Source organism: Chiloscyllium plagiosum, unplaced genomic scaffold (genome assembly GCF_037043375.1).
Source record: "Chiloscyllium plagiosum isolate Xiang-an unplaced genomic scaffold, Cpla_swu_hap1 HiC_scaffold_19, whole genome shotgun sequence".
NCBI lineage: Eukaryota > Metazoa > Chordata > Chondrichthyes > Orectolobiformes > Hemiscylliidae > Chiloscyllium > Chiloscyllium plagiosum.
The window spans coordinates 35335837-35352086 of NW_028270157.1; the positions used below are offsets into that span (position 1 = coordinate 35335837).

At 39.2% G+C, this 16250-nt stretch overlaps 1 protein-coding gene across 11 annotated transcripts in view; it reads right to left on the reverse strand.

The window, feature by feature from the left end:
* Window positions 1-16250, reverse strand: part of foxp2 (forkhead box P2) — a 795054-nt gene that overhangs the window by 305670 nt on the left and 473134 nt on the right. The gene's annotated exons all lie outside the window — the stretch shown is intronic.

The window sequence follows — 16250 nt, forward strand, 5'->3', positions numbered from 1 at the left end:
AGATCTCAAATCCCTGCAGGACCTGCTTCTCATTATCTCTATGATCTCTTCAAGCACCACAACCCTCACAGATTTTTGCTCTCATTTAATTCTGGTTTATTGAGAATGCCTGAATTGACCTGCTCCACCATTGGTGGTTGTGTCTTCTATTGTCTAGATTCTAATCTCTGGAATATCCACCATAAATGCTTCCACTTCTCTATTTTTTTCTTTTAGAAGTTCTTTAAAACTTGGAACCACTTTATATTGTGTGTTGTCAAACTTTGCTTTATGACACAGCCATGAAGTGACTTGGGACTTTTAATTATATTAGCTGAACGATATAAATACATGTTGAGGGATGTTATGGCATTGTGCTAATGTTCCTACCTCTGGGCTAGGAGGCCCAGGATGATGTCCCACCTGTTCCAAAGGTGTGTAATAACTGTCTGAACAGGGTGACTAGAAGGTACAGGTTGTGGTTGTCTCCTCTGCACCTCAATCAAACTGTCCTGCTCCCTAGACCTAGCATATAGTCCAAGTACACTGACAGTCATTGTTAGTGAGCCTAGCAACTGTGGCTTATAAGTGGATGTAACAGATTAGGGGCAGACAGAAGGATGAAGAAACCAGACAGATATAGAAGATATCTAATGAAATAATAAGAAGAAGAAAAATGCTGAAGTGCAGAGATAAATACAGATATTCCAGATACAGAAAGATGGCACACAGATTAAGATTGCAACATCAAATGGCAAAGTGAAACACGTAAAGAGCAATGAGAGAGATTAAGGGGAGAGAGTTAGAGAGGAAGATAAACTGCTGAAGCAGACAGAAAAAAAACAAAGATCAAGACTTCACAGAATCCACTGTAAGCAATGGCACATTAAATCTGATTGTTCAATTCATTTGTGATTGGCATTTTCAATGTTAGGATGTCATACCGTGTGACATGCAATAGCTGCTATTTTATAATGAGAATGTACAACCCTGTGATTGCACAATCTGGCCACCAGGATACCACTAATCATAAGATGCTTTTCAAAATTCAACAATTTTTAAATTTTTTTGTTCTACCATTTTTTTCTTTCAATTTCTATTGAGAGATTACATGAATAAGAAGTTTTAAAGATACTTACTTCTCAATAAGATATTTGTTATGTTTTGCCATTATTTTTACTGGAAGGACTTAGAAAAAGTGTTATTTTTAATAGTTTATTTTTAGAAAAAGTTAATGCATCAACAAATAATTGATTTGTTAATTGGAAACTTTACCAAAATTCTGTAATCACTTTGTGAGGTGGCCTTGGTCAATGACAAGCATTTCAGTACTGTTTTGATTTCTGACCAGGAGAATAAAGAGGAACGAAAAGATATAAAAACAACTCGTATTCATTTGGTGCCTTTAACATAATGAAATGTCCCAAAGCACTTCACAGAAAAATGACAATATGAAGTATGATTCTGAACCACATCAGGATGCATGAGGTCAGATGACAAAGAGCTTGGTTAAACAGGTATATTTTAAACAGCCTGAAAGAAAACTGAGGTGGAGAGGTGTGGGTACGCTATTCCAGGTTTTGTGGTAGTGGTAACTAAAGCAATAACGAACAATAATGTAACAATAAAAATCAGGGTTACACAAAAGGCCAGAATTAGAAAAGCACTAACGTCTCAGGGACATTGTGGTGCTGAAGAAGATTATAGAGATAGAAATGGACAAAGCCATTGAGAGAGCAGAAAACAACAATGAGCATTTTAGGATCATGATAATTCTTGATCAGGAAGCCAGTGAATGTCAGTGAGCATGGGGTGATGGGGAATAGGAATTGCTGCAAGTTAACACACTGGCAGCAGAGTTTTAGATGACCTCAAGTTTCTGAAGAGACGAGTCAGGAGTACATTAGAATAGTTGACTTTATACGTGTTACAGGAGAAGTAAACTCATGTTACAGAGATGAAAAGAAGCAGTCTTAGTGATGGCATAAGTATGAGGTTGTAAACTCCTCGCTGAAAATATGACACACGAAGATTGTGATTAGTCTGCTTCAATTCCAGACTATTGCCAGTAAGAAGATTGGAGAAGTAGCTAGGAAATAAGTCTCGCATTAGGGCCAGAGACCATCGATTCAGTCTTCCCAATATTTAATTGGAGGAAACCTCTGCTCCTTCAGTACTATAGGTTGGATAAACAGTCTAATAATTTAGTCAGAAACATGCCCAGTTTTGTGAAGAAACTATTCTAGCATCCTGCTAGAGTTTAAGGGATAGTGCACAGGCATGTTACTTGGACCTACCCTTTCATACATGAGCCACTGCAGTCTTAGCTCTGTCAGTCATGTTCCCTGTTAAAATCCGATGTTTGCTGCCCACAATTTGGAGATGGTTGCCTTTACCTCCAGTGAACGTCCCTTATGTAAAATGAGCAATTGGAAACATATAAAAGGAATAGCTGCCCTCTTTTGTAAGTTCAACCTCAGCGTAGTTGAAACACACAAGATTATTTAGTATCTGTAACAAAGTGCAATGTCTGCAGTGTAACATCTGCATGGGCAATTGTACATCAGAAGTCACTGATGTCCTCATTGAATATTAGCTTGCTATTATAAATACTATAGGGCACTAGTTGAAATATTTCAGTGTTGACATTCTGTTAGTAGAATGAGGGAATGATGCATGGACATTATACTTTTGGGAGGATTATGTCCTCATTAAGTTTCATTATTCAATAGGTTTAATTTTTTAAAGTAATTTTTCATGCATGCAATATCTATTCCCACATAACAAGATAGAAGTGTGATGAGATTCATTACTTTTTGATGCAGTCTATCTAGCCATGATATCTGTCAATTATAGTGAGCACTTTGCACTTGGTGAAGTTACAGAAGACTGATTATATCATCAAAGATTAGAATCGTTCAAATGGCAGCTTAGGTCACAAATATCACTTCTGCCATGTGCCACATGAAAGTGATGGTACATAGGAGGAGGCAGCATGATTTGGTAAAGGCTTGTACTATCTAACTAAGCTCACTGAATTTGTTGAAGAGATCATTAAAAGGATGAACAAAGGATTTTTTTTAAAAATCATTCACAGGTTGTGGGTGATGTTTGCTGGGCCAGCATAAATTGTTCATCCCCTAATTACGCCTTGAGAAGGGCGGCACGGTGGCACAGTGGTTAGCACTGCTGCCTCACAGCGCCAGAGACCCGGGTTCAATTCCCGCCTCAGGCGACTGACTGTGTGGAGTTTGCACGTTCTCCCCGTGTCTGCGTGGGTTTCCTCCGGGTGCTCCGGTTTCCTCCCACAGTTCCAAAGATGTGCAGGTCAGGTGAATTGGCCATGCTAAATTGTCCGTAGTGTTAGGTAAGGGCTAAATGTAGGGGTATGGGTGGTTTGCGCTTCGGCGGGTCGGTGTGGACTTGTTGGGCCGAAGGGCCTGTTTCTACACTGTAAAGTAATCTAATCTAATCTAAAGGTGGTGGTGAGCTGGTTCTTGAAGCCAAGATGATGTGTGGCTCGGAGAAGAGCCTGCAGATTTGCAAGCTGCTGTCAAAGGTGCCTTGATGATCTATGGTAATCTAAATGGATTTCCAGAAGGCATAGGAAAGACTACAGGCAAAAATGAGAATGCAAGAAACTGGAGGTAGTTGATTTTGGTTAGAAATCAGTTGGGAAGGAGAAAGCGATTGAGGTTAATTGGTATTGTTTTAGATTTTCAGGATATGACAAGTTCCGTTCCTCAGTGTTTATTTTAGAATCTAAAAAGGTCACATTATTTACTGATAACTTTGATGAAGGACCAACAAATAATATTTTCAAATTTTCAGACAACACTAAATTATGTCAAGCAGTACATGGTTCAGATAGTCTATGAGGCTGCGAAGGGTCATAGATCGATTAATTGGATGGGCTAAATTGTGGCAGATGGTGTATAATATGAACAAATGTGAGCTAATCTACTTTGAACCCAAGTAAAATAAATGAGTATTTTCTAAACAGTGAAAAAATAAGAACTAAGAAGGAACAAAGAAGTTTAGGAGTCTAAAAATATAAGTCATTAAACGTAGTAAACAGTGCCACTGTCTTATGAGCAAAGGTTCAACAGGTTGGGACTCTACTCACTTGGAGTTTAAAAGAGTCAAGAGGTGATCTGATTAGAAAACATAGAATTCTGAAGGGGCTTGACAGGGTAAATGCTGAGAGACGTTTCCTCTTATAAGCGAGTTTATGACCAGAGGGCATAGTCTCAGAATAAAACGGTGCCAATTTAGACTGGAGATAAGGAAAAAAAATCTTCTCTAAAGGGTTGAGAGTCTTTGGAACTCCTTGCCATAGAGAGCTTTACGGGACAGCTTCCTTGTGTATACTTAAGGCTGAAATAGATAGATTCTTGATCAGTTGGGGAGTCAAGGTTTATGAGGAAAGTAGATGTGAGGAATGTTGATCAGCCATGATCCTAATAATGGCGAAGCAGGCTCAAGAGGCTGAATAGCCTAATCTTTACATTCTTATTGTCTAGTTACAAAAAGAAGTAAAAAATGTCTCATGGAAATGTAGACTTTAATCTCAAGGGTTTCAAAGAGAAATGCTTCAGTTGTATAGAGCCATAGTCAGGTCCTATCAGAAATAACTGATGTAGTTTTGGGCAGCAGACCTCAGGCAGAATATATTTGGCCTTGGAGGGGATGCAACACACACAGAATTATAATGGGGCTTAATCAATGAAGACAAGTTGTGTTAACTTGGTTCAGATTTCCTTAAGTAGCTTAATATTTGGCAGTGATCTGATTGAGGTGTATAACATGTTAAAAGGAATTGATAGGGTAAATATGGAGGAATTACTTCCTTTGATAAGTGAACTATTGAACATAGTGAAATTAAAAAGCATCTTAATCAATAAAGCAAAGTAGAGATTTAAAATTCTTTGTGGCAAAAGCATGTAATAATGGTACAATTGAGTTTTCAAAACTGTGTAGTACAGATATTATGGAACTTGGGGCTCAGGCAGGTATATGATTTTAGGTGACTGACATTGAGACAGCAAGATTTAAATCTAATCCTCTCATCCAGAACATATTTGATTGGTAGGTCTATATTTTTGGAGTTTTGCCCCCCACAGTGCAAATCTGATGGGCGCATGGAGCCATATTTATATTGCAGAAATTTCAATTATCATAATTATTCATCAAACTCAGTTCTCTGTCTGATTCAGACTGTTGAGTGGCTACCCAATCAACGTGCTTGAGGTGAAGCAAAAATTAAGCCGGAATATATTTATTTTTAAAACTGATGTTTATGTTACTGCATCTTAAAGAAACAATTAAAGAAACAATTCTAACTAACATTGCCATGAGTTAACCATTGCCAAAAGGTGACTAGACATTGAAGCTTTTTATGTTACACTCATCAGATCTAGGGCCCAAGAAACAGACTTGAACAAAGAGACACCATTTTATGATGTATGAGAAGACAGTATTATGGGTTGTGCCATAACCATGCAATGATGAAGTTTTGTACAACCAAGCATTTATTCATTGCCAAAATTCTTAATCACTGCAAAGGCTAACATGATGAGACAGGGTTGAACCTAGCCCCAAATTTGAACAAAGCCCTGGATTTCATACCTTTGTTAGCTGCATGTAATATATTTGCTATTGCTCTTTGAACCTATGTTGCAGGTGTAAATACTTCAAATATTCAAATTCTTCACAGCCTTACATCAGAGATACAAAAAGTTTCTCTTCATGAAATTCAAGGTGGAATACAATAGGTAACAGAGCTGAGAGACAAAACCCATTTGTACAGTCAAAATAAAAAGTGTCATATATTCAACATATTTATTGAAATATTAATCATACATTAGCATTAAAATACAGTGAGATGCATCTTGGTCCTTCTGCATATTATAACCCCAGTGATGAACATGTTGACTCATAAACACCCATTCTTAATTATAAGAATGATTGAACTGAAGGACCACTGCAGAGTGCACACATTCAACTGTACATCCTGCTCCTGGATACAAAAAAACTGAACTGTATGTTTCAAATACTTTCAAGGATATTAAAAATTTACATCAAAGAAAGGTAATGCACACTGCAGATTGTCAGTAAGCATTAGCATCACTGTTCATTTTTGCAGTGTTTCAAAAGAATACAAAATGTTGTGCTGGATTTATTGAGATGGTTTATGACTTTTTAAGGTTATTTTTATTTAGTGAGTAGTTTTGCTCACTTTCACATTTTCATAGTAGGAACTGCATTAGAGAGGTCACTCTTTTTCCCATATAAACTGCAAAGTTTAGTGAGAGAACAACTTATTTGATTTTACAATTATGATCGGAGGATCCATCTCAAAGTTACTTATTGTAATCATTACGCAGTAAGGGGACATATTTCAAAAGATTTTTCATTGTTGTTCCAGAAAATTTAGCGCTGCTGGGAGAACTAAAGATAACATAACCACACATATTAGTTTAAATGATGAATGAAAATCTTGTGAGAGTATGTTCCTCATGCAAACAAAAAACAGAAATGGTGCTTTAGGTTAGTATTTAAAAACAGAAAAATCTGAGTACTTCTTTTAGATTTTTGACCTTTCTCAGGTTACCTTAGAATGGCAAAGAGAGAAAAATATGAGAAACAAATTCTCCCCCTACCTGAACTCAATATGGACTCACACTATCAGTCACTCTTTTCTGACTCCTCCACATTAAAATGTCACGAAGGAGTCGAAGATTGTTTGGTACAGTTATTGTTTTATCCTCCTTCCTCCTCTGCATCACCAATACAAAGCAAATCTAGCAGTAAGAAGGCAGTAGATGGACAGTTGTAGTGTGATGTCAGAGGATTCCTTGCAATGAGAGACATGAGACTTTGATTTGGCCATGACAAAAACTTCAGGTTGTCCAACTCTGTTGTTCATGTATGTATTTGCAGTTTCTCTATCAACCCTGTACCTGCTGACTAGATTATACCAGGCTTAGGCCCTAAACTGTGTCAGTCTTCAGAAGTCCCATAGCATTATCTTTAAAATGGTATTTTCACAGAAAGAATAATGATAAAAGAAATATCAAAGCTTTATATATGCAGATCTAGAAGAAGACCCAACAAAAAAGTTAACAATCTCACTGAAACATACAGTAGAATAGACCCCCGTACCTGCGGGGGGATACATTCCATGACCTACCGCGGAAACCTGAAACCGCAGACAGGAGCGAACCCATTCATTTCAATTGGAAATTTACCTTGCTGGCAGCCTCCTGGTCCCTTGTTCCAGAGGTTCCCTATAACATGTTCGGCCCGCAGTAAAGTGTGGGTAACTGAAACCGCTGAAAACGACAAGTCTGTGGATTCGGGGGTTGCCCTGTACTTTCAAATGAAAGTAATTTATGATTTCCTAATTAGCATGTGTAGAAAGATTTAATCTACATCAGCTTGAGAGCAATTGCACAGATCAGCACTACACCACACGTAGAATGTAGCACATTTTCTTTTGCAAATTTTGGACAGCAAAGTCATTGATTATAGAGTCATAGAGATGTACAGCGTGGAAACAGACCCTTCGGTCCAACCTGTCCGTGCCAAGCAGGTATACCAACCCAATCCAGTCCCACCTGCCAGCACTCAGCCCATATCTCTCCAAACCCTTCCTATTCATATACTCATCCAAATGCCTCTTAAATGTTGCAATTGTACCAGCCTCCACCACATCCTCTGGTCCCCACCCCACTCCGGCCTATCACCCTCACCTTGACCTCCTTCCACCTATCGCATTTCCAATGCCCCTCCCCCAAGTCCCTCCGCCCTACCTTTTATCCTAGCCTGCTGGACACACTTTCCTCATTCCTGAAGAAGGGCTTATGCCCGAAACGTCGATTCTCCTGTTCCTTGGATGCTGCCTGACCTGCTGCGCTTTTCCAGCAACACATTTTCAGCTCTGATCTCCAGCATCTGCAGTCCTCACTTTCTCCTCCCAACTCCTGTACTCAATACTCTGACCAATAAAGGAAAGCATACAAAACACCTTCTTCACTATCCTAACTACCTGCAACTCCACTTTCAAGAAGCTATGAACCTGCACTCCAAGGTCTCTTTGTTCAGCAACACTCCCTAGGACCTTACCATTAAGTGTATAAGTCCTGCTAAGAGTTGCTTTCCCAAAATGCAGCACCTCGCATTTATCTGAATTAAACTCCATCTGCCACTTCTCAGCCCATTGGCCTATCAGGTCCAGATCCTGTTGTAATCGGAGGTAACCCTCTTCGCTGTCCACTACACCGCCAATTTTGGTGTCATCTGCAAACTTACTAACTGTACCTCTTATGTTTGCATCCAAATCATTTATGTAAATGACAAAAAGTAGAGGGCCCAGCACCAATCCTTGTTGCACTCCACTGGTCACAGGCCTCCAGTCTGAAAAACAACCCTTCACCACCACCCTCTGTCTTCTACCTTTGAGCCAGTTCTGTAACCAAATGGCTAGTTCTTCTCTTTAAGGAGGTATTGAGCACGCTAGACAAAGGAGAGACACTGGAGGTGATCTATTTGGATTTCCAGAAGAACCTCTGACAAGGTGCCATACTGGAGGCTGCTAAAGAAGGTCACAGCTTGCAGTGTTAGGGGCAAGGCACTGGCATGGATAGAGGATTGGCTGACTGGCAGAAAGCAAAGATTGGAGATAAAGGGGTAATTTACAGGATGGCAGCCAGTGACTAGTGGAATTCTGCAGGGGTCACTGTTAGTACTGCAATTATTCATGCGATACATTAATGATCTGAATGAAGGAACTAAGCGCATTGTCGCTAAGTTTGCATTTGGCGCAAAGATAGTTGGAGGGACAGGTAGTGTTGAGGAAATGGGGAGTTCTGCAGAAGGACTTGAATAGGCAAACAAGTGGCAGGTGGAATATAATGTAGGAAACTGTGAGGTTATGCGCCTTGGTAGGAAGAATAGAGGTGTTCATTATTTTTTAAACAGGGAATGCCTTAAAAAATCTGAAGCACAAAGGATCTTGGTCCAAAGATGTACAGGTAACTTGGACTGGCCATGCAAAATTGCCCGTAGTGACTAGGGATGAGTAGTTAGTGTGTGTTGGCTATTACGGATGGATAATTCAGCATCAGGTTGACCAGAACTTTATTATCATGCTATCACTTATCTTACAATAATATTTAGTCACACTTAGTAATGAGATCTGTTAAGCCAAGGAAGTTCCCGTTATATGGCAAATCAAAATTTCCATTACCTCCCTAAGCTCATGCATATTCTGCTAATGTTCACAAAACTGCAATAATGGTTTTAAGTATATGGATCATGTGATTGTTGGCGGTGAAAGGAAGGGAGCACCTCTACAGAAAAATTTTTGATCCACATCATTGCATTCTGGTTCATCATTGTGAAATAAAGGAGCCTGACAGTCTGAGTGCCCCATTTTTGAACAGAGTCTGGACGTATATTAAAGCTTTCTGATAATAATTAATATCCAAGCAGGGCTATTTTAAATGTTAGTTGTGTAGCTATGGATAATTGTACAGCAATATAGGTGTATCTCTGTAATATAACAAAAATGTTCATTTTAAGGGAATTTTTTTCCACCTGTCACCTTAGTTTTCAACAGTTCATGTAACGCTTGATTTAGTCTTTTACTTTTCATGCAAAAGGTTCTCATAATGTAAGGCCCTATACTATCCTTCCTTAGCTTGTGCCTAAATCTGACATTCCTGCTGATCTACTTTGGCACACAGTCAAACAGCAGTCTTGATTTTAAAATTCTCAACCTTGTTTTCAAATCTGCTCAGTGCCTCACTCTTTGCTACATCCATCATCTTCTAACACCTCATAGCCCTCTGAGATACCTGTGATCTAATTCTGGCCACTTGTGCTTTCGCAGTCGTAACTGCTGCACTATTAGTGAATGTGCCAGTGTCTAGATCTCAAGCTCTGGAATTCCCTTCTTACACCACTCTGCCCCACTTTCTTCCTTTGAGACACTTCCTAAAACTTACTGTTTTGAGACCAAATGTAAGTTTTTGGTCACCTTGCCTTATATTTTCTAATCTGTCTCTGTGTGCCTTATTTTGTAATGCTCCTGTGAAACATCTTAGGTTAAGGTGCATTTCAAGTACTTGTGGCCATAGAAAATGTACCCATGTTGTATTAACTATTTAAAGCAAAATGTATCTTTTGATTTCAAGTATCATACATCTGCTAATTCATGTTTAATCTAAATTGATTACAATTGATGTTAAAATAAAGTTAACAAAAAGAAAATTATTTTGGTAATTTTGATTTTTGGTAAATTTGGTTATTTTGGTGCATAGCTCCCTGAAAACGTTCGTGATACTGCCAAGCTGTATCGTTTTGTGTTAAATTTCATTTGCCGTCTCTTTTATCAATTTCACCAGGCCACATCCTTCTGAGTTCTATTACTAGCTTCCATATAGTTTACAACATTTCCAAGTCTCCTGTCATCTCCAAACTTTGAAACTACCCCTTTAATCCTATTGGCTTTAGTTTCACTATGATGGGTTCCTTTCGCAAAAGTCTTCTAAAAGTCCAAATAAACGTCAATTGTTTCCATTAATTCATTAACAAACACCATGAAGCTACTCTGTTATGAACCTTGCATTAACTCAAATATTTCTTTTCTCTCTCATTATGATCTCAATATCTGTAATCATCCAGGGATCTCCAGCTTTGGGCTGTCCTTCATTTCCCCTTGTGGGAATAAATGTACACTGTACATGCGCTACCTTTTCTGCCATAGTTCTGTGCCATTGTTTTGCCTACCAGTTTTCCATACCAAGCCACCTCGGTAATATTCCTTTCTAACTCAATGAAATTAGGCATCCTCCATTTAAGCACTTTCATGCTTGACTGTTCCTAATCCTATTCTATAAGTATTCTAAAGGTTAAACTGTTAAATATTAGAATTCCCACTAGAGGCTGATAAATACAGTGGCATCTTCACAGTAATTATTTTATCATTATTGTCAGAAAGAAAGATTAGAATGTTGTGAACTTTCAATAATTCTTTATAACACCCTAATCAGTAACATAAAGACTGAAGCTGTTTAGAACAGAACAGAACAGGTCATTTATTGTCGTTTGTATTTTTGATAAAAGAAGTGAAAGGTGTATAAGTTCCATGTGACAGCATCAATATTTATAACAGAAGGCATAGATAAGTAATTTTTTTAAAAAAATAAGCCAAAGTCCACCTTAGTTGGGATATTCCTGATGCTATTTTCTGTGCAGCGTAGATAAAAGAGAAATCATCCAACAATGTATTCAACAGGTATTTTAAGGTTCCACACGGTAGGCTGATTAGTAACGTTAGATCACATGGGATTCAGGGTGAGCTTGCCAACTAGATGCAAAATTGGCTTGATGGTAGGAGACAGAGAGTGGTGGTGGAGGTTGTTTTTCGGACTGGAGGCCTGACCAGCATGTTCCAGAGGGATTGGTACTGTGTCCACTCTTCTTCATTATTTATATAAAATGAATATAGGAGGCATGGTTAGTAAGTTTGCAGATGACACCAAGATTGGTGGTACAGTGGACAGTGAAGAAGGTTATCTAAGATTACAAAACGATCTTAATCAATTGGGCTGAGGGATAGCTAGATGGAGTTTAATTTAGATAAGTGAAGTGTTGCATTTCGGTAAAACGAACATGGACAGGACTTATACAATTAATGGTCGAGCCTTGGGTAGTGCTGTAGAACAGAGAGACACATAGTTTTAGATACAGAATTCTTTGAAATTTGTGCCACAGGTAGACTTAGTGGTTAGGAAGGTGCTTAGCAAGCTTGCCTTCATTGCTAAGACCTTTAAGTATTGGAGTTGGGATGTTATGTTGAGGTTATGCAGAACATTGTTGAGGCAGTTCTGGTCATCCTGGATAAGGCAGATTGGAGGTTCAGAAAGATAAACTGTATCTACTTGTAAGGCAGATGAATTTACAGCATTGATCAGCAGGTAGGCATATGATATTGCTGCAATCACTGAGACATGGTTAAAGGAAGGACAGGACTGGCAGCTCAATGTTCCAGATTATAAAAGTTTCAGCCATGATAGTCATGCGGAAGTGAGAGAGGTTGTGTTGGGGGGGTGGTGGGAATAGCAATATTGATAAAGGAATTCATCGCTGCAGTAATGAAGGAGGATGTACAGGAAACCATTCAGGCCACTTTTCGAATACCGTGCGCAATTCTGGTCACCCTCCTATAGGAAGGATGTTGTGAAACTCAAAAGGGTTCAGAAAAGATTTACAAGGAAGTTGACATGGTTGGAGAGTTTGAGCTATAGGGAGAGGTTGAATAGGCTGGGGCTGTTTTCCCTGGAGCATCAGAGGCTGAGGGGTGACCTTATAGAGGTTTATAAAATCATGAGGGGCAGTCCAGAACTACAGGGAATAGATTAAGGATGAGAGGGGAAAGATTTAAAAGGGACTTAAGCAGCAATGTTTTCACCCAGAGGGTGATGTGTGTATGGAATGAGCTGCCAGAGGAAATGGTGGAGGCTGGTACAATTACAACATTTAAAATACATCTGAATGGGTATGTGGATAGGAAGGGTTTAGAGGGATATGGATTAAATACTGGCAAATAGGACTATTAATTTAGGGATATCAGGTCGGCATGGATGAGTTGGACTGAAGGGTCTGCTTCCATACTGTACAGCTCTCTGATTCTATGTCCTGGAAAGATCTTTAAATGATGCCAGCTGGATAGAGCTTAGAAATAAAAAAGGGGTGATTTGTTTCCTAGGATTATACTACAGTCTTCCCAATAGTCAGAGGTAGAGAGAGATGCAGGTATATAGGCAAATCACGGAAAGGTGCGGCAGAAGCTGAGATATGGTTGTAGGAGATTTCAACTTTGCTAATATTAACTAGAACTGCCTTAGTGCGAAATGATTAGACGGGGTGGAATTTTTAAACTGCATCCAGGAGAGTTTTTGTGTCAGTGTGCAACTAAAGATGGGGCAGTGGTAGATCTAATCCTAGAGAATGAGGTGGTTGAAGTTTCAGTGGGTGAGCATTTTCTAGATAACGATCATAACTCTAAATTTCAGTCATGATGGATAGTGCAGAAATTAAGTGTCTAATTTTCAACATTGTTGGATAGGATGTGGCATGCATAGAGTGGGAGCAGTTACTTGCTAGTGAGTGCACATTTGGAAAATGTAATTCTATAAAAAGTAGTGCAATGAGTATTCAGGCCAGTGTGTTCCTCGAAGAATGAATGTCATGAGCAGTCTGGATGTCAAGGAATACCGAGAGTTAGATAAAGAAAAAGATGGAAGCATTTGTTACATACAGTGCATTAAAAATGAGGGAGGTCCTTCAAAAGTATATTGAGTGTAGGGGTTGTTTTAACAAGAAATTAGGGGACAAAGAGTGACCACAAAATATCTTTGGCAGATACGGTAAAGGAAGACCCAAGGGAATTTTATAACTATATTCCAATGAAGGGGATTACCAGAAAAAGACTGGGATCTATTAGAGACCAAAGAGGCAACCTATGTGTGGAGCCAGTGAACACGGGTGAAGTCTTCAGGAATATTTGTCATTTGTATTCACAGGGGAGAAAGGCATTGTAGTTGGGGATTTCAGTTGGGATGGTGAGGTTCTAGAACAAGGAGGAGGTATTATATGTTTTAGCATCAAGGTGCATAAGTCCCCAGGCCCTAATGAGTTGGATTCCAGGCTGCTATGGAAGGCAAGGGAGGAAATTGCTGAATATTTTGCTTGCCACAAGTGAAGTGTCAGATGACTGGAGGATGCTAATGTGGTTCCTTTGTTTACGAAGGGCAGCAGGGATAGGCCAGGTAATTACAGACCAGTTAATCTAATGTCAATGGTAGGGAAATTGTTAGAAAAATTCTGAGGGACAGGATTAATCAACACTTGTAAAGGCAGGGATTAATCAGAGAGAGTCACCACAGATTTGTTAGAAGGACATCTGTTTGACTGATTTAATACAGTTTTTGAAAAAGTTACTAAATATATTAATGGTTTACATTAACTTCAGTAAGGCCTTCAACAAGGTCCTAAATGGAAAGCTGGTCCAAAAGGCAAGAGCCCATGGTATCTGAGGCAAGTTGGCAAACTGGATCAACAATTGGCCTGAAAATAGGAGGCAAAGGGGGATGATAGAGAGTTGAGGGAAAATCATAAAATCTTTTCATAAGGTCAAGGTTCTGACATTTTCATTAGAATGTATTTTTCCAACTTCCTCAGCACTGCTCATGCCACACCAGAGAGCTAAAAATTCCACCCTATGTTACTTACTGATTGATACTAATTAATTTTGGGGAGAAGGATTGTAGGGTCTATCAAAAATATGGTGGTTGTATGTTGGGGCATACACTATAAATCAACAGACAACTGGTGGAGGAGGAGGTTTGGTAATGGTGGGAAAGGGTAGCAATATATAGTTAGAGTATTCTTTAGTGTGCTATCTTTGTCCTATCTTTGTCACCCTGGAGCACACATTGCCTGGTAAGCATACCAAATTAACAGCATCAATTTTTATCAGGTGTATATTTTAAAATGCTACTGAATGCCTCTCTCAGTCTGTTTTGGAGTGAAGAGAGCTTCCAACTAAATAAGTTCTCATTTTTTTTGTCCAAATGACACGTCCTGTAGTTACTGACACTTTGATCTGAACACATCTGTGCTTTGATGAGCAGCTTCAGGCTCTTTACAAGCTTTCCCAGAAAGGCAAGACCTGTAAAAGTTCAAGACCTGTGCCTAAACTGAAAAGGGGCCAACATCCTTCAGGGAGCAGGGTGGGGAGGGGGGGGGGGGGGAGGAGAGGAAGAGTTTTCCAGTGCTATTAGTGAGGGTTTCAACTCATGTAGCAGGGGAATGAGATGTGGAGTGGAGGAACAATATTAGGTAATGTACAGAGAATGTAGAAGAAAAATCCAGTTAGTCTGGCAAGCAGAACTTATGTGGTCATGGGAACTTGTCAAAGTTGAATTCAAATGTTTTAATGCAAGGAGTCTTGTAAGGCAAATGAATTGAAGGTGCTGATAAGACATGGAGATGTGATATCACAGTGGCACGGTTGAGGGCAGGACTGGTAACTCAATACGCTGGGGAATAAAATCTTCAGGTGAGACAGGGAGGGATGCAAACAAGGAGGTGCTAAAAAGACATCCATCAATTAGTCAATTATTGAAATAAGGATGGGTGACATCTTAGAAGGCTCCTCGATGATCAGTGGAAGAAGCATAGAAGGTCACAGGCCAAGTGCTAGAAAATGCGTCTAGAGCAAATGGGTGCTTGATGACCGCCGCGGACACATTGGGCTGAAGGGCCTCTTTCCATGCTGTAAAACTTTAAGTTTCTATGACTTCATTATCATTAATTCTGCATCTTCAAAAACCTCCAAACTCATTTCTTTGATCTAAACTCTCCTACTGTTCCACTTACTATCTGCACTCAGACTTCTACTATTACCAATATCATGTCATATTGGTATTAACAAGATCAACAAACTTTTGCTTGGACATTTTTAGGGAGACTGAAGAGCCATTAAACAATTTTAGACCCAAACCATGCAATTTTAATCAGTTAGTTTAATATATTTTTGTACAGTTAATCTATTTTAAATATCTTCATTATGTTGCAAACTCTTATTTACACAATGTTTGTCAGTTGGTAGCAGTTGAAACTTTATTGCTGGAACAGCACAGCAGGTCAGGCAGCATCCAGGGAACAGGAGATTCAACGTTTCGGGCACAGGCCCTTCTTCAGGAAATTCCTGAAGAAGGGCCTGTGCCCGAAACGTCGAATCTCCTGTTCCCTGGATGCTGCCTGACCTGCTGTGCTGTTCCAGCAATAAAGTTTCAACTTTGATCTCCAGCATCTGCAGACCTCACTTTCTCCTCAGTTGGTAGCAGTTCAAGATGGCAGGCAGGAGGATTTGCAAAATATATTTGGTTCAATTTAATTACATAAATTAAACACTTTAATTTGCCTTCACTTCTCATTTAGTAGCTATTATTACTGAGTCGTAGGAATGTGATTGCAAGGGAACACACTGGAAAGAGGAAACAATGAAGAGATAAACATATTATCAGCCAATAGAATGTATTTTGCATTCATCTTCTGCAAAGGTATAGAAATGTTCAAGGTGTCAGATAAGGTTTAGTGGTAGGACTCGCATCACTGAGTCAGACAGCTACTTGTTCAAGTCTCACTCCAGGCTTTGAGCACAGAAATCATGGCTAATTGTCAAGTGCAGCATTCCC